Source organism: Ambystoma mexicanum, chromosome 10 (assembly GCF_040938575.1).
Source record: "Ambystoma mexicanum isolate Mex_15411 chromosome 10, UKY_AmexF1_1, whole genome shotgun sequence".
NCBI classification, from domain to species: Eukaryota; Metazoa; Chordata; class Amphibia; order Caudata; family Ambystomatidae; genus Ambystoma; species Ambystoma mexicanum.
Genome location: NC_090932.1, coordinates 1,653,753,627 through 1,653,777,385, shown reverse-complemented (window position 1 = coordinate 1,653,777,385; position 23,759 = coordinate 1,653,753,627).

Sequence of the window (23,759 nt, the reverse complement as noted above, 5' to 3'; positions counted from 1 at the left end):
CTCCAAGTCTTATGGCGCCCGAAACTCCTCTACTCAGAGAAGCTCTGAGACCCTCCAAGTCTTATGGTGCCCGACACTCCCCTCCTCTGAGAAGCTCTTAAGCCCTCCACGTCCAAAGGTGACTCGCTCTGATCTGAGAAGCTCTGAGACCCTCCAAGCCTTATGGTGCCCGACACTCCTCTACTCTGAGAATCTCTGAGACCCTCCAAGTCTTATGGTGCCCGACACTCCTCTACTCTGAGAAGCTCTGAGACCCTCCAGGTCTAATGGTGCCCGACACTCCTCTACTCTGAGAAGCTCTGAGACCCTCCAAGTCTTATGGTGCCCGACACTCCTCTACTCTGAGAAGCTCTGAGACCCTCCTGGTCTAGATAAGCTGACACAGGTACTCTCCAGTCTTAGTGCTTCTAACGTAGACGCCCTTCTATAGTTCCTATTGGTGGAGCTATAATTCAGACTCGACCCTAGATTGAAAGGGTCGGTTCTATGTGATCATTTTGCTTTTTATTGGTCACCTCCCAAAAAGAAAGATTTGTGTCGGCCGATTTTCGTCAGCTCGCAAAAATCAAAAATAGCACATCCCTTTGCCCCCCATCCTCGCTGGCGGGATGTCTGTGATATCGGGGGTTTCACCCCCCCCCGCCCCGATTACCCTCCTCAGCTGCAGCCTCCCATCGCACCGAAGCATACCCCTAACCCAATAAACACACAAACACGCAATACACGCACTCACACATAAACTCTTACCTGTTCTGCCGCAATGTTTCTTCCTGGTCCTGGCGTGCCTGTCAGCCCATCCGTCGCCTGTGCAGTCACAGAGCGGTCTTTCTAAATCGCCGTTTATCTATTCGAACAATAGAAAAAGACATTTTCACTAAATACCAAAGGGTCAGACTCTGAGGCATTCTCAGTCAGAGAGTCTGAGGCCTTCCAGTCTCAGTGCTATTGACACTAAGTCCTTACAAAACTGAGTGCTGTTGGCTCTGAGACCTTCCTAGTCCCAGGAATCCTGGCCCTGATCCCCCCCTAACCTGTGGGATAGTTACAGGGAGAGCCTCATAGTCTAAAAGGGCCATATTTTCAAGCCTTCCTAGTCACAGAGTCTGAGGTCCTCCTACTCCGTGTGTCGCTGACCCTAAGGGCACCCAAAAACTAAGCACTGCTGACTCTGATGCTTTCGAAATCTTAAGTATGGTATTGTTTATTTGTAAAGCGCCTAAACACAAAGCAAATGTTTCGAAGCGCTCTACTCTGAGAGTTCCCTACCCTGTGGGAGGCTTACACTGGGCCCTTCCTAGCCTGATTCTGACACCCCCAGGCTGTACGGGTGTGTTTCTGAGACCATCTTAATCTGAGAGGCTCTGGCCCAGATGCTTAGAGTGAAATGCCCCCTTGCTCTTGAATACCCCTTGCTTTAGGTGCCCAGACTCTGATATATTGTTGACTTGCTCAAGTGGGAGGGTCGTTGACTCAGAGGGGTGTGGATTCTGTCACCCTCCTCGTATTGCGGGCCTTTGACTACAGGAGCCTTGTCTGGGAGGCTGTGACACTGAAACCATCCATCAGATTAACTTTGACTTTGGGAATCACCCTGAGTGGGGCCAACAATGAAGCTCTCAAAGTGTAAGTTTATCTATCTATGAGACCCTCATATTCTCACGATATCTATCTTGGACAACTCTGGGCTGGAAGAGCTCTAACTGGGACAACCTTCCAGTCCTAATGCAGGGAGTTCTTAAAGTCCCTCGTAGTATGAGGGTCTCGGAATGCTAGACTGTGCACTGATTTTGACACCCTCCTCAAATAAAGAGTTCTGTCCATGAGATCCTACCCATACTGAGTGCGCTGACTCTTAAATACTCAGAGTCTGAGTGACATTGACTCAAAGACCCTCCTAATCTCAGAGGGTCATGTGCCTCCGAGGCCCTCCTAATTTGAGTTTTGTTTTTGTTCTGACACACTCCTATGCCATGCCAACACAAATACCAAAACCGATGGCTTTCCCAGGGAATGTTTCCTTTACCTTCTGAGTGTTGTATTGTACATTGGAAACTACAAGCCCCAGAATGCAAAGGGAAAGCTATGATTGGATGAGTTCCTTACAGCAGGCCTGGGCAAAGCGTCAGCTCTCTAGCTGCTTTTGCCTCGAACGGGGTGATCTGGTAACATAGCACTATAGTGGAGGAGGCGGTATGAATAAGAAAAGGCAGTGTCAGTGTGAGTTGCCCATTTACAGTGGGGCAGTGTCAGTGGTCGAAGTGAGCGGGAACGGTCGGGAGTGGCGTTCCACTACTTTTATTTTTGACTGTTAACAGCTCCACTACTTTTTGCAACCATTTTCACCATACTGGAACTGTTCTTTGTGAAGTTAAAGCACGCTTTTATATTTTACCGCCCAATAGCAGCTACAGCCAAACTGAAATCTGCTTCAACGCAATTGGCTATCAACCAGCCTGGCTGCACCCCGTGAAGAATGTGTTTCACGTTGACGCCCTTCCTTCCTATTCTGTCCCCGGCCGGAGTCACAGTTCCATTACTTTTTTGATGCGCTTCTACCCGGGGAGTATTTTTGTGTTTCCAAGTCCTGTGTATTTTTTCCTTATGTTTTTACTAAAGATATCTTCTATGTTGGAGAGTATCAGGCAGCCACCCCATAGTCATACATGTTTACTTGCAAACATGTATGTGATTCTAAAACGAATCATATGTTTCTGTTCATTAGCTTCCATAGTGCTCACAGCAAATGTTATTCCTTCTTGGCGCTACCACTGGCCGAGGAAGACTTGCAGAGGCACGAACGGCACTTACACGGCAGGAGAATAGATTGTTTAAGTAACTCAAATCCTTATTGTACGCCGGGTCAAGGGTCATAGTCACTGCAGCATTGTTTGGTATTGTGTTGCTAAGTTGTAGCGGTCCAATACGGGAGGACTGGCACATGTTGCCCTGGGTGCTGGGGGGAATGACAACTTAGTGGGCCATTGCACAAAGCCCAGTCTACTGTGGAGTGGCGCCAACCCACCACTCAAGTTGAATAGTGGAATCTGCCAAGGATCACACACCGTTTTAGTCGTGCAGGGAAGCTGTGATTCCATCTGTGGTCCTCTGGTTCCACATTTCGTACCTCTGCCTTTATTATTTTAACTCGAAAATAAATGGTCAGATGGTGTAAATAATACCAATCACCGCAAGCCAGACACTCTCAAATGCATAGCCATTGGATAGAAAGGATGCCTTGCTTAGCCATTGGATAGAAAGGATGCCTTGCTTAGCCATTGGATAGAAAGGATGCCTTGCTTAGCCATTGGATAGAAAGGATGCCTTGCTTAGCCATTGGCTAGAAACGATGCCTTGCTTAGCCATTGGATAGAAAGGATGCCTTGCTTAGCCATTGGATAGAAAGGATGCCTTGCTTAGCCATTGGATAGAAAGGATGCCTTGCTTAACATGAGGCCATGAAGCAACACACCGTTCAGTTATTTTGTTATTTCTTTTGGACCCATGCCGCAGATCAAACATTGCCACCATGCACTTGACTTGCCTCACAAGTGGCGTGGCCCTGTGATGGCTAGGACACGATGCTGCCTGTGTTGCCTACTCTTCTTAGGGCGATGATGTAGTCTACTGCTCCAGGCGTAACCCCATCATTTCTAGTTTCTTTCAATGTTAGCAGCACAGAGGGGGATCTGACCACGACCACAACATTCGGTGCAGTCAGGAAGCCAGGAACTGATCCCAGCCTTGCTGGTTCCACACTTTTCAGTCTGGCAGCAGAGGACACCTCCTCGCAGCCCATCCTGCCTTAAAGTAGTGTGCAGTGCTTGCTGCAAAGTTGCTGTTTCAGGGGCTAATCTGGCAATCAGTCACCATGCATTCCCCTCGACCACACGGGGACTTGCAGAGGCCTTTAGGCTGTTCCTACCTGGAGGGGCACTGCCTTATCCAGTGATGTCAATCTGTACAAGTGCTGTGAAGATGCCTGGGGCCTGATCATCAGAGAAATTGCAGGTTGCACTTTGTTATTTAGCACTGATTTGAGAGTGGTCCTTTTAAAAATAAATCTTAGATCATTTTTTTAACCACAGCGTGACCTCAAGGAAGAGCAATTATCAAAGGGGTGCTAAGAGTTCCGGAGAGCTCGGAAAGAAAAGTGGGCAGACATTTGAAGCGTTCACATAATATCTGAGCGGGTGGGTGACTGGTAACAAAGTTGACACATTTATAGGGATGCAAAATGTGATTGCGTGTGAGCATGTATTGAAGAATTGTGAGGTTGACTTACACGAGCATCTTGTGGACAAAACTATCACAGACCCTAGGGAGTTTGCAAAGGCTGCCGACAGGTTTGTGAGTACTCGAGTCCAGAAAAAGGCTCAGGCGAGCACACCTAAACCAGAAGAGAAATCAGTGGAAAAAAAAGAAAACAAGGACGGGAAGGACAAAGGTCCAACCCACTAGTCTTCGAAGTCAGGTCCCCAAAAGAATGAAGGGAAATCCCCAAACTTTAGTTCTGCCGTGCACACTGGAAAGAAGAGTGCAGGGACCTCTAACACTGCGACACCTGCGTTCTTACCACCCAAAGGTTGTTCCGTGTGTAAGGAGCAGGTCCAAAAGAAAGGGGATCCCACTTGCAAAGGTTTATCCAAGCAAGCCATAGTGAATGTTGGACTCATAGAAGATGCCATCATTAGTGTGGGCCAAGGAGTGGTCGAATGTGGATTGGTTACACTGAGTAGGAACGGTACCAGGTGTCCAGAAGAGATCCCATTTCCCAATAATACTCAACTCTATTTAGAACATGTGTATATCAATGACAGAAAACTCCTGCGGTCCGAGACACAGCGGCTAGCGTCACCTGTGTCACTTAGCAGTGGGTACAGCCAGGCCAGTATATTGTTGGGCCTGATTGTAGCGTCAGTGGACTTGATGGTGAGAGTAAGTGCCCCTTGGCGATAGTAGAGTTCAGCTGGTGAGGTGAAATGACCCAGCGGCATGTTGTGGTGAAAGTCTCCATCCCTGTCCCATGTCTGTTGGGTAATGATCTTCCTGAGATAGTCGCAGTGGCTACACGATCGAGGGGCAAATAGAGCACCAGATTGAACACTTTGAAGGCGTTAGGGCCTGGAGTGCTTCCAGAGGGCTTCTTGGAAGGAAATGCTCATTGGCAGATTTTTCCTGTGCTCACAGACAGGTTTCCTCCTCACTGGCAGATGTTTCCTCTGTTCACTTGCCCTTTTCATGCTATCTGGCAAATGCTTCCTGTACTCACTGGCCCTTTTCCTGCTCACTGGCAGATGTTTCCTGTGCTCACTTACACTTGGCAGATGTTTCCGGTGTTCACTTGCACTTTTCCTGCTCACAGGTAGATTGTTCCTGTGCTGACTGGCAGATTTTTCCTGTGCTCACTGGCACCTTTCCTGCTCACTAATTGTGACAAATAATAATAATAATAATAATATTAATAATAATAATAATGTTTCATGTGCTCATTTGCACTTTTCCTGCTCACTGGCAGATGTTTCCTCTGTTCACTTGCACTTTCCTGTTAACTGGCAGATTTTTCCTGTGCTCACAGAGAGTTTCCTCCCTCACTGGGAGATGTCTCCTGTGCTCACTTGTACTTTTTCCTGCTCACTGGCAGATGTTTCCTCAGTTCACTTGCACTTTCCTGTTAACTGGGAGATGTTTCCTGTGCTCACTGGCACTTTTCCTACTCACTGGCAGATGTTTGCTTACTGTCACTGTTCTTGCTCACTAATAATAATAATAATACTAATTTGCTATATAAATGCTAATTATTATTATTGTTATTATTATTATTATTACTGGCAGATGTTTGCTTACTGCCACTTTTCATGTTCACTGGCAGACATTTCCTGTGCTCACTGGCACTTTTCATTATCACTGGCAGATGTTTCCTGTGCTCACCTGCACTTTTCATGCACACTGGCAGATGTTTGCTCATTGTCACTTTTCCTGCTTACTGGCAGATGTTTCCTGTGCTTCCTGGAACTTTTTCCTGCTCAATGACAGGCGCTCCCTGTGCTCACTTGCACTTTTCATGCTCACTAGCAGATGTTTCCTGTACTCACTGGCCCTTTTCTTGCTCACTGGCAGACATTTCCTGTGCTCACCTGTACTTTTCCTGCTCACTGGCAGATGTTTCCTGTGCTCACTGCCACTTTTCCTGCCCACTGTTAGATGTTTTCTGCATTCACTTGCACTTTTCCTGCTCACTGGCAAGCATTTCCTGTGCTCATTTGCACTTTACCTGCTCATTGGCTGACAGTTCCTGTGCTCCCTTTTACTTTTCCTGCTCACTGGCAGATGTTTCATGTATTCACTGGGCCTTTTCCTGCTAACTGGCAGATTTTTTCTCTGCTCACAGACAATTTCACTGCTCACTGGCAAATGTCTCCTGTGCCCATTTGCACTTTTCCTGCTCACTGGCAGATTTTATGTGTGCTCACAGACAGTTTTCTTGCTCACTTGCAGATTTTTCCTGTGCTCACCAAGAGTTTTCCTGCTCACTGGCAGATGCTTCCTGTGTTCACCTGCACTCTTCCTGCTCACTGGCAGATGTTTCCTGTGCTCACTGGCACTTTTCCTGCTCACTGGCAGATTTTTCTGGTGCTCACATACAGTTTTCCCGCTCACTGGGAGATGTTTCCTGTGGTCACTTAAAATGTTCTGGCTCACTGGCAGATGTTCCCTGTGCTCACTGGCACTTTTCCTACTCACTGGCAGATGTTTGCTCACTGGCATTTTTTCCTGCTCACTGGCAGATGTGTGCTCATTGACACTGTTCCTGTTTACTGGCAGACATTTCCTGTGCTCACTGGCACTTTCCTGTTAACTGGGAGATGTTTCCTGTGCTCACTGGCACTTTTCCTACTCACTGGCAGATGTTTGCTCACTGTCAGTATTCTTGCTCACTAATAATATTAATAATACTAATTTGCTATATAAATGCTAATTATTATTATTGTTATTATTATTATTATTATTACTGGCAGATGTTTGCTTACTGCCACTTTTCATGTTCACTGGCAGACATTTCCTGTGCTCACTGGCACTTTTCATTATCACTGGCAGATGTTTCCTGTGCTCACTGCCACTTTTCCTGCCCACTGTTAGATGTTTTCTGCACTCACTTGCACTTTTCCTGCTCACTGGCAAGCATTTCCTGTGCTCATTTGCACTTTACCTGCTCATTGGCTGACAGTTCCTGTGCTCCCTTTTACTTTTCCTGCTCACTGGCAGAAGTTTCATGTATTCACTGGGCCTTTCCCTGCTCACTGGCAGCTTTTTTCTCTGCTCACAGACAATTTCACTGCTCACTGGCAAATGTCTCCTGTGCTCATTTGCACTTTTCCTGCTCACTGGCAGATTTTATGTGTGCTCACAGGCAGTTTTCTTGCTCACTTGCAGATTTTTCCTGTGCTCACCGAGAGTTTTCCTGTTCACTGGCAGATGATTCCTGTACTCCTTGGCCCTTTTCCTGCTCACTGGCAGATGCTTCCTGTGTTCACTTCCACTGTTCCTGCTCACTGGCAGATGTTTCCTGTGCTCACTGGCACTTTTCCTGTTCACTGGTAGATGTTTCCTGTGTTCACTTGCACTTTTCCTGCTCACTGGCAGATTTTTCTGGTGCTCACATACAGTTTTCCCGCTCACTGGGAGATGTTTCCTGTGGTCACTTAAAATTTTCTGGCTCACTGGCAGATGTTCCCTGTGCTCACTGGCACTTTTCCTACTCACTGGCAGATGTTTGCTCACTGGCATTTTTTCCTGCTTACTGGCAGATGTGTGCTCATTGACACTGTTCCTGTTTACTGGCAGACATTTCCTGTGCTCACTGGCACTTTCATGATCACTGGCAGATGTTTCTTGTGCTCACTGGAACTTTTCCTACTCACTGGCAGACGTTTGCTCACTGTCACTTTTCTTGCTCACTAATAATAATAATAATAATAATAATAATAATAATAATAATAATATTAATAATAATAATAGAAATAATAATAATTTGCTATATAAATGCAAAGTAGTATTATTATTTGTATTAATAATAATAATAATAATAACAATAATAATAATAATATTATTATTATTACTGGCAGATGTTTGCTTACTGGCATTTTTCCTGCTCACTGGCAGACGTTTGCTTTCTGGCACTTTTCCTGTTCACTGGCAGACATTTCCTGTGCTCACTGGCACTTTTCATTATCATTGGCAGATGTTTCCTGTGCTCACCTGCACTTTTCCTGCGCACTGGCAGATGTTTGCTCATTGTCACTTTTCCTGCTCATTGGCAGATGTTGCCTGTGGTCACCGACAGATTTCCTTCTTACTGGCAGATGTTTCCTGTGCTTCCTGGAACTTTTTCCTGCTCAGTGGCAGGCGCTTCCTGTGCCCACTTGCACTTTTCATGCTCACTAGCAGATGTTTCCTGTACTCACTGGCCCTTTTCCTGCTCACTGGCAGACATTTCTGATGCTCAGTTTTAGTTTTCCTGCTCACTGGCAGATATTGCCTGTGCTCATTTGTACTTTTCCTGCTCACTGGCAGAATTTTCCTGTGCTCACCGACAATTTTCCTGCTTATTGGCTGATGTTTCCTGTGCTCACTATCACTTGTCTGCTCACTGGCAAGTGTTGTCTGTGCTCACTAGCACTTTTCCTGTTCACTGGCAGATTTATCCTGTGCTCACAAACAGTTTTCTCGCTCACTGGCAGAATTCTTTCTGTGCTCAGCGACAGTTTTCCTGTTAACTGGCAGATGATTCCTGTACTCACTGGCTCTTTTCCTGCTCACTGGCAGATGATTCCTTTGTTCAATTGAACTTTTCCTGATCACTGGCAGATGTTTCCTCTGTTCACTTGCACTTTTTCTGCTCACTGGCAGATTTTTCCTCTGCTCTCAGACAATTTTCCTGCTCACTGGCAAATGTCTCCTGTGCTCACTGACAGTTTCCTGCTCAATGGAAAATGTTTCCTGTGCTCCCTGGCACTTTTCCTGCTCAATGCAGGCATTTCCTGTGCTCATTGGCACTTTTCGTGCTCAATGGCAGACCTTTCTGATGCTCACTTTTAGTTTATCTGCTCACTGGCAGACCTTTCTGATGCTCGCTTTTAGTTTTCCTGCTCACTGGTAGGAATTTCCTGTGCTCGTTGTCACTTTTCTGGCTCAATGACAGGCATTTCCTGTCCTCACTGGTACTTTTCCTGCTCACCGACAATTTTCCTGCTCATTGTATGATGTTTCCTGTGCTCACTGTCACTTGTCTGCTCACTGGCAAGTGTTGTCTGTGCTCATTTGCAGTTTTCCTGTTGACTGGCAGATTATTCTGTGCTCACAGTTTTCCTGCTCACTGGCAAATGTTTCCTCTGTTCACTTGCACTTTTCCTGCTCACTGGCAGATTTTTCCTTTGCTCACATACAGTTTTCCCGCTCACTGGCAGATGTTTCCTGCGCTCACTTGCACTTATCCTGCACACTGGTAGATGTTTCCTGTGCTCACTGGCACGTTTCCTACTCACTAGCAGATGTGTGCTTACTGGCATTGTTCCTGCTCACTGGCAGACATTATCTGTGCTCACTGGCATGTTTCACGATCACTGGCAGATGTTTCATGTGCTCACTGGCCTCATTTCTGCTCACTGGCAGACATTTCCTGTGCTCTCTTGCACTATTCTTGCTCAATGACAGTCATTTCCTTTGCTCACTTTCAGTTTTCCTGCTCACTGGCAGACATTTCCTGGGCTCACAGACAGTTTTCCTGCACAGTAGCAAATGTTGCATTTGCTCATTTGCACTTTTCCTGCTCACTGGGAGATTTTTCCTGGGCTCACAGACAGTTTTCCTGCTCACTGGCAGATGTTATCTGTATTCACTGGCAATTTTACTGCTCACTTGCAGATGTTTGCTCTTTAGCACTTTTCCTGCTCACTGGCAGACGTGTATTGTGCTTACTTACGCTTGTCATGATCACTGGCAGATGCTTCCTGTGCTCACTTTGTTAGAACTGATATAATATTGTTTCGTCCTCATTGTATATGTTGGCCTATGCCCAGTAGCTTTGCGAGAAAATCCGTATTACAAGGTCGTGACCTCAAGTGAATCAAGCCTCCATTTTAGGTTAGAGCCGCCATTTTAGTTTATCGTACAAAGTCACCCTGTAGTCTAAAATGGCTGTCTCGTGTGCTCTTGTTCTTGCTTTAACCTCTCTAACCTCTGTAGGGGAGTTAATGTCCAACCTGCCTTCAGGCTACATGTTAGGGTCATGTAGACCTTGTCCTTCGTTGACCTCGGGATCAGGGGATTACTTGAATCGGCGATGTTAACCTACAAGTATACAAGAGCAATAATGCTATCCAAATACTACATGCGAAACATTTGTTTGATCTGTATTAAAGCAATGTGTAAAGAGTGTAACGTTAAAACTAAAGGATAATAGTGTGTGTAGTAAATATGTTGGAAAAGTAAACCGCATGCACGAGATATGTAAATTAGGAAACGAACCTGGCGTGACCCTAGCCCAGTGTATGATTAACTTGTAAGAGGCTGGACATCATTATAACAAACTGTATAAATACGCTGATGTCCAGCTAGCAAATCCTGCTCACTGCTCACATTGAACCCTGCTGGTGGTCTCTGTGATGTATTGACAGCCAAATAGCTATTTGTGTACTTTGTTCGATACTGTTCAGTTTTGTAATAAAGATTCTGGGAATCTTTACAAGCCTGTGTCGGTGTATTTTCCTTTGCTTGGTGTAACAGCCGTAATATTGTATTTTTATGATTCCACAACTTGCACTTTCCATACTCACGGGCAGATGTTTCCTGTGCTTGCTGGCAATTTTACTGCTCACTGGCAGATGTTTGCTCTTTTGCTCCTGTGCTCATTTGCACTTATCCTGCTTGCTGGCAGGCATTTCCTGTGATCACTGGCACTTTTCCTGCTCACTGGCAGATTTTTCTAGTGTTCACTGACAGTTTTCCTGCTAACTGGCAAATGTTTTCTTTGCGCCCCAGCACTTTTCCTGCTCAATGACAGGCATTTCCTGTGCTCATTTACACTTTTCATGCTCAATGCCAGACATATCCTGTGCTCACTGACACTTTTCCTGCTCACTGGCAGATTTTTCCTCTGCTCTCAGACAATTTTTCTGCTCACTTGCCCTTTTCATGCTAACTGGCAAATGCTTCCTGTACTCACTGGCCCTTTGCCTGCTCAATGGTAGATGTTTCCTATGTTCACTTGCATGTTTTCTGCTCACTGCCAGATGTGTCCTGTGCTCACTGGCACTTGGCAGATGTTTCCGGTGTTCACTTGCACGTTTCCTGCTCACAGGTAGATTGTTCCTGTGCTGACTGGCAGATGTTTGCTGTGTTCACTTGCACTTTTCCCGCTGATTGGCAGAACTTTCCAGTGCTCACTGGCACTTTTCCTGCTCACTGGCAGATGTTTAATGTGCTCATTTGCACTTTTCCTGCTCACTGGCAGATTTTTCCTGGGCTCACAGACAGTTTTCCTGCTCACTGGCAGATGTTATCTGTGCTCACTGGCAATTTTACTGCTCACTGGCAGATGTTTGCTGTTTGGCACTTTTCCTGCTCACTGGCAGATATTGCCTGTGCTCACTGGCACTTTTCATGCTCACTGACAGACCTTTCTGATGCTCGCTTTTAGTTTTCCTGCTCACTGGTAGGCATTTCCTGTGCTCACTGGCAATTTTACTGCTCACTGGCAGATGTTTGCTCTTTGGCACTTTTCCTGCTCACTGGCAGACGTGTATTGTGCTTACTTACACTTGTCATGATCACTGGTAGATGCTTCCTGTGCTCACTTGCACTTTCCATGCTCACAGGCAGATGTTTCATGTGCTTGCTGGCTATTTTACTTCTCACTGGCAGATGTTTGCTGACTGTCAGACGTCTCCTATGCTCTCCGGCACTTTTCCTGCTCACTGCCAGATGTCTCCTATGCTCACTGGCACTTTTTCTGCTGACTGGCAAATGTCGCCTGTGCTCATTTGCACTTTTCCTGCTTGCTGGCAGACATTTCCTGTGCTCACTGGCACTTTTCATGCTCACTGGCAGACCTTTCTGATGCTCGCTTTTAGTTTTCCTGCTCACTGGTAGGCATTTCCTGTGCTCACTGGCAATTTTACTGCTCACGGGCAGACGTGTATTGTGCTTACTTACGCTTGTCATGATCACTGGCAGATGCTTCTTGTGCTCACTTGCACTTTCCATGCTCACAGGCAGATGTTTCCTGTGCTTGCTGGCAATTTTACTGCTCACTGGCAGATGTTTGCTGACTGCCAGACGTCTCCTATGCTCTCTGGCACTTTTCCTGCTCACTGCCAGACGTCTCCTATGCTCACTGGCACTTTTCCGGCTCACTGGCAAATGTCTCCTGCGCTCATTTGCACTTTTCCTGCTTGCTGGCAGACATTTCCTGTGCTCACTGGCACTTTTCATGCTCACTGGCAGACCTTTCTGATGCTCGCTTTTAGTTTTCCTGCTCACTGGTAGGCATTTCCTGTGCTCGTTGTCACTTTTCCTGCTCACTGGCAGATATTGCCTGTGCTCATTTGTACTTTTCCTGCTCACTGGCAGATTTTTCCTGTGCTCACTGTCACTTGTCTGCTCACTGGCAAGTGTTGTCTGTGCTCATTTGCAGTTTTCCTGTTAACTGGCAGATTTATTCTGTGCTCACAGTTTTCCTGCTCTCTGGCAGATTTTTTTCTGTGCTCAGCGACAGTTTTCCTGTTAACTGGCAGATGATTCCTGTACTCACTAGCCCTTTTTCTGCTCACTGGCAGATGTTTCCTCTGTTCCTCACTTGCACTTTTCCTGCTCACTGGCAGATTTTTCCTGTGCTCACATACAGTTTTCCCGCTCACTGGGAGATGTTTCCTGTGGTTACTTACACTTTTCCGGCTCACTGGTAGATGTTTCCTGTGCTCACTGGCACTTTCCTTAGTCACTGGCAGATGTGTCCTCAGTGGCACTGTTCCTGTTCACTGGCAGACATTTTCTGTGCTCACTGGCATGTTTCATGATCACTGGCACATGTTTCCTGTGCTCACTTGCACTTTTCATACACACTGGCAGATGTTTCCTGTGCTCACTGGCACATTTCCTACTCACTGGCAGATATGTGCTCACTGGCACTGTTCATGTTCACTGGCAGACATTATCTGTGTTCACTGGCATGTTTCACGATCACTGGCAGATGTTTCATGTGCTCACTGGCCTCATTCCTGTTCACTGGCAGACATTCCCTGTGCTCGCTTGCACTATTCTTGCTCAATGACAGTCATTTCCTTTGCTCACTTTCAGTTTTCCTGCTCACTGGCAGATGTTTCCTGTGTTCACTTGCACTTTTCCTGATCACTGGCAGATGTTTCCTCTGTTCCTCACTTGCACTTTTCCTGCTCACTGGCAGATTTTTCCTGTGCTCACATACAGTTTTCCCGCTCACTGGGAGATGTTTCCTGTGGTTACTTACACTTTTCCGGCTCACTGGTAGATGTTTCCTGTGCTCACTGGCACTTTCCTTAGTCACTGGCAGATGTGTCCTCAGTGGCACTGTTCCTGTTCACTGGCAGACATTTTCTGTGCTCACTGGCATGTTTCATGATCACTGGCACATGTTTCCTGTGCTCACTTGCACTTTTCATACACACTGGCAGATGTTTCCTGTGCTCACTGGCACATTTCCTACTCACTGGCAGATATGTGCTCACTGGCACTGTTCATGTTCACTGGCAGACATTATCTGTGTTCACTGGCATGTTTCACGATCACTGGCAGATGTTTCATGTGCTCACTGGCCTCATTCCTGTTCACTGGCAGACATTTCCTGTGCTCGCTTGCACTATTCTTGCTCAATGACAGTCATTTCCTTTGCTCACTTTCAGTTTTCCTGCTCACTGGCAGATGTTTCCTGTGTTCACTTGCACTTTTCCTGATCACTGGCAAATGTTTCCTCTGTTCCTCACTTGCACTTTTCCTGCTCACTGGCAGATTTTTCCTGTGCTCACATACAGTTTTCCCGCTCACTGGGAGATGTTTCCTGTGGTTACTTACACTTTTCCGGCTCACTGGTAGATGTTTCCTGTGCTCACTGGCACTTTCCTTAGTCACTGGCAGATGTGTCCTTAGTGGCACTGTTCCTGTTCACTGGCAGACATTTTCTGTGCTCACTGGCATGTTTCATGATCACTGGCACATGTTTCCTGTGCTCACTTGCACTTTTCATACACACTGGCAGATGTTTCCTGTGCTCACTGGCACATTTCCTACTCACTGGCAGATATGTGCTCACTGGCACTGTTCATGTTCACTGGCAGACATTATCTGTGTTCACTGGCATGTTTCACGATCACTGGCAGATGTTTCATGTGCTCACTGGCCTCATTCCTGTTCACTGGCAGACATTTCCTGTGCTCGCTTGCACTATTCTTGCTCAATGACAGTCATTTCCTTTGCTCACTTTCAGTTTTCCTGCTCACTGGCAGACATTTCCTGTGCTCTTTGTCACTTTTCCTGCACACTAGCAGATATTGCATCTGCTCATTTGCACTTTTCCTGCTCACTGGCAGATTTTTTCTGAGCTCACAGACAGTTTTCCTGCTCACTGGCAGATGTTTGCTCTTTGGCACTTTTCCTACTCACTGGCAGATGTTTGCTCTTTGGCACTTTTCCTGCTCACTGGCAGACGTGTATTGTGCTTACTTACGCTTGTCATGATCACTGGTAGATGCTTCCTGTGCTCACTTGCACTTTCCATACTCACGGGCAGATGTTTCCTGTGCTTGCTGGGAATTTTACTACTCACTGGCAGATGTTTGCTCTTTGGCACTTTTCCTGCTCACTGCCAGACGTCTCCTATGCTCACTGGCACTTTTCCTGCTCACTGGCAAATGTCTCCTGTGCTCATTTGCACTTGTACTGCTTGATTTTCCTGCTCATTGGCAAATATCTCCTGTGCTCATTTTCACTTTTCCTGCTTGATGGCAGGAATTTCCTGTGCTCACTGGCAGATTTTTCCTGTGTTCACTGACAGTTTTCCTGCTAACTGGCAAATGTTTTCTTTCGCCCCAGCACTTTTCCTGCTCAATGACAGGCATTTCCTGTGCTCATTTACACTTTTCATGCTCAATGCCAGACATATCCTGTGCTCACTGGCACTTTTCCTGCACACTGGCAGATTTTTCCTCTGCTCTCAGACAATTTTCCTGCTCACTTGCCCTTTTCATGTTAACTGGCAAATGCTTCCTGTATTCACTGGCCATTTGCCTGCTCAATGGTAGATGTTTCCTATGTTCACTTGCATGTTTTCTGCTCACTGCCAAATGTTTCCTGTACTCACTGGCACTTGGCAGATGTTTCCGGTGTTCACTCGCACTTTTCCTGCTCACAGGTAGATTGTTCCTGTGCTGACTGGCAGATGTTTTCTTTGCGCCCCAGCACTTTTCCTGCTCAATGACAGGCATTTCCTATGCTCATTTACACTTTTCATGATCAATGCCAGACATATCCTGTGCTCACTGACTCTTTTCCTGCACACTGGCAGATTTTTCCTCTGCTGTCAGACAATGTTCCTGCTCACTTGCCCTTTTCATGTTAACTGGCAAATACTTCCTGTACTCACTGGCCATTTGCCTGCTCAATGGTAGATGTTTCTTATGTTCACTTGCATGTTTTCTGCTCACTGCCAGATGTTTCCTGTGCTCACTGGCACTTGGCAGATGTTTCCGGTGTTCACTTGCACGATTCCTGCTCACAGGTAGATTGTTCCTGTGCTGACTGGCAGATGTTTGCTGTGTTCACTTGCACTTTTCCCGCTGATTGGCAGAACTTTCCAGTGCTCACTGGCACTTTTCCTGCTCACTGCAGATGTTTAATGTGCTCATTTGCACTTTTCCTGCTCACTGGCAGATTTTTCCTGGGCTCACAGACAGTTTTCCTGCTCACTGGCAGATGTTATCTGTGCTCACTGGCAATTTTACTGCTCACTGGCAGATGTTTGCTGTTTGGCACTTTTCCTGCTCACTGGCAGATATTGCCTGTGCTCACTGGCACTTTTCATGCTCACTGACAGAGCTTTCTGATGCTCGCTTTTAGTTTTCCTGCTCACTGGTAGGCATTTCCTGTGCTCACTGGCAATTTTACTGCTCACTGGCAGATGTTTGCTCTTTGGCACTTTTCCTGCTCACTGGCAGACGTGTATTGTGCTTACGTACGCTTGTCATGATCACTGGTAGATGCTTCCTGTGCTCACTTGCACTTTCCATACTCACGGGCAGATGTTTCCTGTGCTTGCTGGGAATTTTACTACTCACTGGCAGATGTTTGCTCTTTGGCACTTTTCCTGCTCACTGCCAGACGTCTCCTATGCTCACTGTCACTTTTCCTGCTCACTGGCAAATGTCTCCTGTGCTCATTTGCACTTGTACTGCTTGCTGGCAGATTGTTCCTCTGCTCACAGACAATTTTCCTGCTCATTGGCAAATATCTCCTGTGCTCATTTTCACTTTTCCCGCTTGATGGCAGGCATTTCCTGTGCTCACAGGCACTTTTCCTTCTCACTGGCAGATTTTTCCTGTGTTCACTGACAGTTTTCCTGCTAACTGGCAAATGTTTTCTTTGCGCCCCAGCACTTTTCCTGCTCAATGACAGGCATTTCCTGTGCTCATTTACACTTTTCATGCTCAATGCCAGACATATCCTGTGCTCACTGGCACTTTTCCTGCACACTGGCAGATTTTTCCTCTGCTCTCAGACAATTTTCCTGCTCACTTGCCCTTTTCATGTTAACTGGCAAATGCTTCCTGTATTCACTGGCCATTTGCCTGCTCAATGGTAGATGTTTCCTATGTTCACTTGCATGTTTTCTGCTCACTGCCAAATGTTTCCTGTGCTCACTGGCACTTGGCAGATGTTTCCGGTGTTCACTCGCACTTTTCCTGCTCACAGGTAGATTGTTCCTGTGCTGACTGGCAGATGTTTTCTTTGCGCCCCAGCACTTTTCCTGCTCAATGACAGGCATTTCCTATGCTCATTTACACTTTTCATGATCAATGCCAGACATATCCTGTGCTCACTGACTCTTTTCCTGCACACTGGCAGATTTTTCCTCTGCTGTCAGACAATGTTCCTGCTCACTTGCCCTTTTCATGTTAACTGGCAAATACTTCCTGTACTCACTGGCCATTTGCCTGCTCAATGGTAGATGTTTCTTATGTTCACTTGCATGTTTTCTGCTCACTGCCAGATGTTTCCTGTGCTCACTGGCACTTGGCAGATGTTTCCGGTGTTCACTTGCACGATTCCTGCTCACAGGTAGATTGTTCCTGTGCTGACTGGCAGATGTTTGCTGTGTTCACTTGCACTTTTCCCGCTGATTGGCAGAATTTCCCTGTGCTCACTGGCACCTTTCCTGCTCACTGGCAGATATTTCAAGTGCTCATTTGCACTTTTCCTGCTCACTGGCATATGTTTCCTCTGTTCACTTGACTTTACCTGTTCACTGGCAGATTTTTCCTCTGTTCACTTGTACTTTTTCCTGCTCACTGGCAGATGTTTCCCGTGCTCACTGGCACTTTTTCTACTCACTGGCAAACGTTTGGTCGCTGTCACTTTTCTTTCTCACTCTAATAATAATAATAATAATAATAATAGTGATAATAATAAAAAAATAATAATAATATTTTGCTATATAAATGCAAAGTATTATTATTATTATTACTGGCAGATGTTTGCTTACTGGCATTTTTCCTGCTCACTGGCAGACGTTTGCTTTCTGGTACTTTTCATGTTCACTGACAGACATTTCCTGTGCTCACTGGCACTTTTCATTATCACTGGCAGATGTTTCCTGTGCTCACCTGCACTTTTCCTGCGCACTGGCAGATGTTTGCTCATTGTCACTTTTCCTGCTTACTGGCAGATGTTTCCTGTGCTTCCTGGAACTTTTTCCTGCTCAGTGACAGGCGCTTCTTGTGCTCACTTGCGATTTTTCATGCTCACTAGCTGATGTTTCCTGTACTCACTGGTCCTTTTCCTGCTCACTGGCAGATATTTCCTGTGCTCACTTGCACTTTTCTTGCTCACTGGCAGATGTTTCCTGTACTCACTGGCCCTTTTCCTGCTCATCGGCTGATATTTCCTGTGCTCACTGGCACTTTTCTTGCACACTGGTAGTGTTTTGAAGTCTGATCCCCCCTGCTCCCTCCCCTCTGTGTCCTGCTGTTTGGGGACTGGCTTGCCTCACACCCTTCCTCCTCTGGTAGCTTCTCCATCTTCTCAAATGTGTAGGGTCCCTCCATTTGGGGACATCCTGCTTGGGTGTTCTCATTGCCAGTATGTGTTTTATGGCTTCTCAATGATATTGGGGATGACCAGGGTGGATGAATGTCCCCTTCTGGGTGCGGTGGATACTGTTCACATGCTTCACCCCCTCTGCAGGTGGGGGGTTACCTTGCCGCCATAGATGTTGCATGCAATGGTGACTCCCAGAGAGTGTATTTAATGAAGGGCTGTTATTGGCACAGAAAACCTCAGTAGCCCTGCTTACAGGTAGAAATAGGAAACAGTCATCCATCTGCTCCCATGTCAACTCTCTCAACTACTCTCATGGAACACTCCTCTCATGGAACACTGCTCTCATGGAACACTCCTCTCATGGAACACTGCTCTCATGGAACACTCCTCTCATGGAACACTCCTCTCATGGAACACTGCTCTCATGGATGACTCCTCTCATTGAACACTCCTCTCATGGAACACTCCTCTCATGGAACACTCCTCTCATGGAACACTCCTCTCATGGAACACTGCTCTCATGGAAGACTCCTCTCATGGAACACTGCTCTCATGGAAGACTCCTCTCATGGAACACTGCTCTCATGGAAGACTCCTCTCATGGAACACTCTTCCACTGACATCCTGGGAATCCCATGATGTCAACAACCTCTTGCACCCGAGCAGGGAAGGTTCCATGTGATTTAAACGAATCAAATAACAGAGAATCAATTAATGACGAATCTATAACAAAGAAAAATATTGTTTTCTTTTTAAAAAATGTTCAGGGGTCCCCCAATGCCCTCTGTTTCCCTATGTTTGAAAGCCCACCCCAAACTCCTCCCCACCCGCTTTAACCCCTTAACCCCCACCCATATATATTTTTCCCAAAGAAATGTGTTATGTTTTGTTGTTTTGGATTCATTATGAATTCCTTCGTTATTTTGGATTCCTTTGAATCAGTGTATGCCGCGGGGAAGGGGAAGATACAACACATCATTCCCTCTTGCACCTTCAATGGAAACCCAGCATCCAAATGCAGTATTCAAGATGTAACATAGAGTTTGGGGATCCTGGGAGAATGGAAGCATCGGGTTTGAGGGGTGCGGGTATAGGGGGAGGTAACAGCGATGTGGTCGGGGGGGAAGTGAAATATAAGTTTGACCAAGTTGTAGATGAAGGCTACGAAAGAAGAGTACGTGCAGAGAGGAATGGACCAAAGTCAAGATGGACAATCGAGGGTAAAAGAAGTAGGCGCATGTAGCCTATGAAAGAAGGGTGCAACCCAAGAGGGAGAGGGTAGGCAAGTGAGCAGCAAGTGAATGGGAGGAGGGAGGAAAAGCTGGTCCATAAGGAGTGGGTATAAGATAGGATGTTGGCTAGAACGGGGCTGAAGGCAATCAAAAGGCAGTTTGAATGCCAAAATCAGGGATACCCTTTATTCTTCCAGGTAGTAACTACTCTGCAGAGAATGGAGAGTCGCTGGGTGGAAGGATCGCTGGTGTGGAAGCTGGAGTCAGGTGAAGGACAAGCTCAGAGAAGACCTGACTTCAGCAGAGGTTCTGGCTCTAGTCCTTTTCTGGTCCAAACAGTGAGTTAACCGTTGCTGCTTTGGGCCTTTAGCAGTGGCTCAGCAAAATGAATGCCCAAGGGAGACTTAATAACAGGGGAGGAAGTGTGTCACGTGATCCTCTGCTAAACAGCCTCCCTTGGCCCTCCTCCTACCCCAAACTGCGAAGCTAAGAACCTCGGGGTCATCTTTGACTCCACCCTTTCCTTCTACGCCCACATCTCTGAGGTCTCTAAAAAGTCAAATTTCAGACTGCACCTCCTCAGAGGTACTCTGCCTTTCATCTCCTTCCCTCAGAAGCTCATGGTATCCCAAGCTCTGGTTCTCTCTGGCTTAGACTATTGTAACAACCTCTTTCTAAATCTACGTGCCTCTACTCTCCGCCCTCTGCAACTAATCCAGAACAGGACTGCGAGACTTGTCCTTGGCCTCAAGCCCTGTCATCGTATCTCTCCAGCTCTGAAATCTCTCCGCTGGCTCCCAGTGGATGCAAGGATTAAATTCAAAACAATCTGCATTGTCCACAAGGCTTTCTGGGGCCTGAGTCCAAAATACCTTCAGCTATCCCTCCGCAAATACCTCCCCTCTCGAGCTCTTCGCTCCTCTACCTCCAACTCACTCAGGGTCAGTCGTTTTTCTAAGAAACGAGCTGGGGTAGATCTCTGTCTTCGGCTGGGGCCTCCCTCTGGAACAGCCTCCCTGCCACTCTAAAACTGGAGGAGAACCATCTCCGGTTCCAGAACCAACTGAAGACCTTCCTCTTTTCTTCTGCCTTCGCTCCCCCTCTCCCCTACTGATCTGTTATCTCTTGGCACCGTGCACTTAGCCACCCTCTGTCTTTTGGGCCCAGGTACCTGCTCATCCCGCCACCCTCCCGCACTGCCTCCGGGCCACTCCTTGCACTGGGGTCTGTATCTGTACCCATACAGCCCCCCCTTTTTCTTCCTGCACTTATCAGACCTACCCTGAATGCTGCCTTAAACCTAGCACTTGCAAATTGCTGGCTGTATTACCACTGTTTGTTGCCTTTATTATTTATTTATTGTTATTTATTCTCTGCTTCGCACTTTCCACCTCTCCCCTCTCACATGCACTTTTCCCCTCCCCCCTCTCCCATGTACTTGCGCGTTCTCAATGTCACTGGGCCTAGTAAGATCGCTGTTTTGTTCTCCTCTGTTCCCCTCCCTTGCCTTGTCGCGCTCTGAAACACTTGTGTACGAGCGCGATAGAAATAAAATATCAATCAATCAATCATAAACAGTCAGAATGCTCAAGATGGCTTCCAGGCAGAGGCCTTGGTGTTAAGGTCCAGGGAGCTTTGTTTTGTGGCAGGATCTTCAGATGTTGCTTTGGGTCATCTGGATTTGCAGGATGTAGCAAAAATGACGACACATGATGTGGTCACATGGCCCTCTGGGAGCCATCCAGTGTGCTCAACGTGGCTTCCAGTCTTCCTGGCAGAATGCAGGCAGGGCCCTTGGTGCTGTATGCCCGGGGAGCTTCGTTTTTGAGGCAGGAATCCCAGACGTTGCTCTGGAGCCTCTAGAATGGCAGGATGTGGCAAACTAAGACTTTAGAATGAAATTACAGTCACATGATTTCACATGACCCTCTGGGAGCCAATCAGGGTGCTCGATATGGTTTGCTGTGTTCCTGGCAAGAGTCGGGCAAAGTCATTGTTATTATAGGGAGAGAAAACAAGAGTCAGCTTAGAAGAGAAAAGGCGAACACAGCCAAAAGGGTCCATCCCTGCCAATCAGCTGGGAGTGGGAGGAGGAGCCGTAGCCTGCCCTGTCAATCAGCTGGGAGTGGGAGGAGGAGCCTCTGTTCCCAATCAGACTGGGCTTATAGCCTGGAGGGGGGTATAGGAACCAGTGTAACCCGCGTCCAAACACAGCCATGCTCAAAAAGATGGATCACTGCTGGTAAAAAAAAAACAGAAGGATAACAGGAATCAGGGGTGCTGGGGTGCACCCATGTTAGGGCATTTCTCACCTTCCCCAGAGAGTCTCCGGCTCACAGCTTTGAGGGCGATCATTGTGTTTTAATGTGGGCTCAGTTTCTGTCATTGTATATGTACGTGGGATTATATTAAATGCAAGACAGAGTTGCTATCAGAACAGGCTGCCCACGTCTCCCTCACACCCAGACAAGTAGCAAGAAGTTGGGCGCGCACAGCACGCTGCTGCGCGCTTCTCGAAATGAGGTTTTGGCCATAATCAAATACCCAAGATTCAGGTTGTAGACCTTGTGACGTTCAGACAAAGCAATGGTTTATATGCCTGCTGTTAAGATCAATATGTAACCTGCCAGCCGCTGGATCAAACCCCAGCCAAATAGCATAGCTCTGAGAGTTCATGCTTTTCCTAAAGGCATCAGCAGGTCACAAGGCCTGGCCGCAGTTACATAGCCCATTAGCACCCTAGCGGGGGAGCCAGCCAATCAGGTGGCTAGGAATGTGGGCTTGAACCCGTGTTCCATCCCACTTGAGGACCGGCTGTCCCCCGTTGCCCTCTTCCCCGCACATTCTGTCCTGTTTTTTAAATGTTTGTTTCCGTAACCATCCCTACTTAGCTTCGTTCTGCAGCTGCAGCACACCCCGCTGCTGCTGCTCCTTCCTCTCTGCTACTGCAGGACGCTGTGGAAAGAGAAGAGGCTCTTGGTAGGAGTCATTGTTTGCGGGTTCAGCAGGTCCCTTGGAAGCAAGGTTTAAAACCGTCTCTGGTTACGCAGCAGGCTCTGGTTACGCAGCAGGCTCTGGTTACGCAGCAGGCTCTGGTTACGCAGCAGGCTCTGGTTACGCAGCAGGCTCTGGTTACGCAGCAGGCTCTGGTTACGCAGCCGTCTCTGGTTACGCAGCCGTCTCTGGTTACGCAGCAGGCTCTGGTTACGCAGCAGGCTCTGGTTACGCAGCAGGCTCTGGTTACGCAGCAGGCTCTCTGGTCGCTGGAATTCATTACAGCCGTCTTTTCTTCATCTTCCTCTTTGGATTTGGTTCCAGTGGTCGACTTGTTATCAGTTTACAGGAGCGGAGAATATTTATCAGGAACTACGGCACAACGTCTGCCAACTCTCCCTGCAGTTTGCAGAAAGGGTGGTCTAGCTGTCCAATCAGGACATCCAGCCCCCCATTGGGAACTGGTTCCTTTCAGGCAAGCTGGAAGGCAAAGGACTGAAGAGTTTTGGACTTCTCTCTTGCTTCAAGCCTTCACAGACACTCTGGAGCATCGCCGGGAAACACAATGGGTTCCCGCCAAATAAAAAACTTCAACCATGATCTTTCCTACCTGGAACAGCAGAAGAAGACCCAAGAAACAACAAGCAATCTAGAAATGGTGAAACTAGAATGAGCCCACCAATCTAGCTGAATGGTGACCCCCCTCCATGCATTACTGAGGCTGATTTGACAGCCTCTGAGTGATAATGGCTAAAAGTCACTAAGATATAACCTCTGCCACCAGCCATTGAAGTTAGCTTATAATTGTAACATAAATGTTATCAGGACAGCGTGAAAGGGGATACATTGCATCTCCCCAGCACTGCACATAAGGTGGGGTGTGCTGGCTTCACATAGCCAATGTATAGGGGATGGGAATCCCACTTTACTCTTGGGAACAGTAGTTCACACAAGATATTAAGCGAATTTAAAAAAGGAAGCCCAGAGCCAACCCAGTAACGCTGCCCATAGTGGGCTGTGTGCTACCATAGTAAATTGCATACAGTCCAAAAGTTAAAGGGAACTATAAATCCATACACACGATCGTGAGACATAACAAAAGTCACTCATGAATTGAGTAAAGGACTAGTTGAGAGGGGAAATAGATTCCCACTCACCTAGGGACAAGGGAAAACAATCACCAAGTCCAGC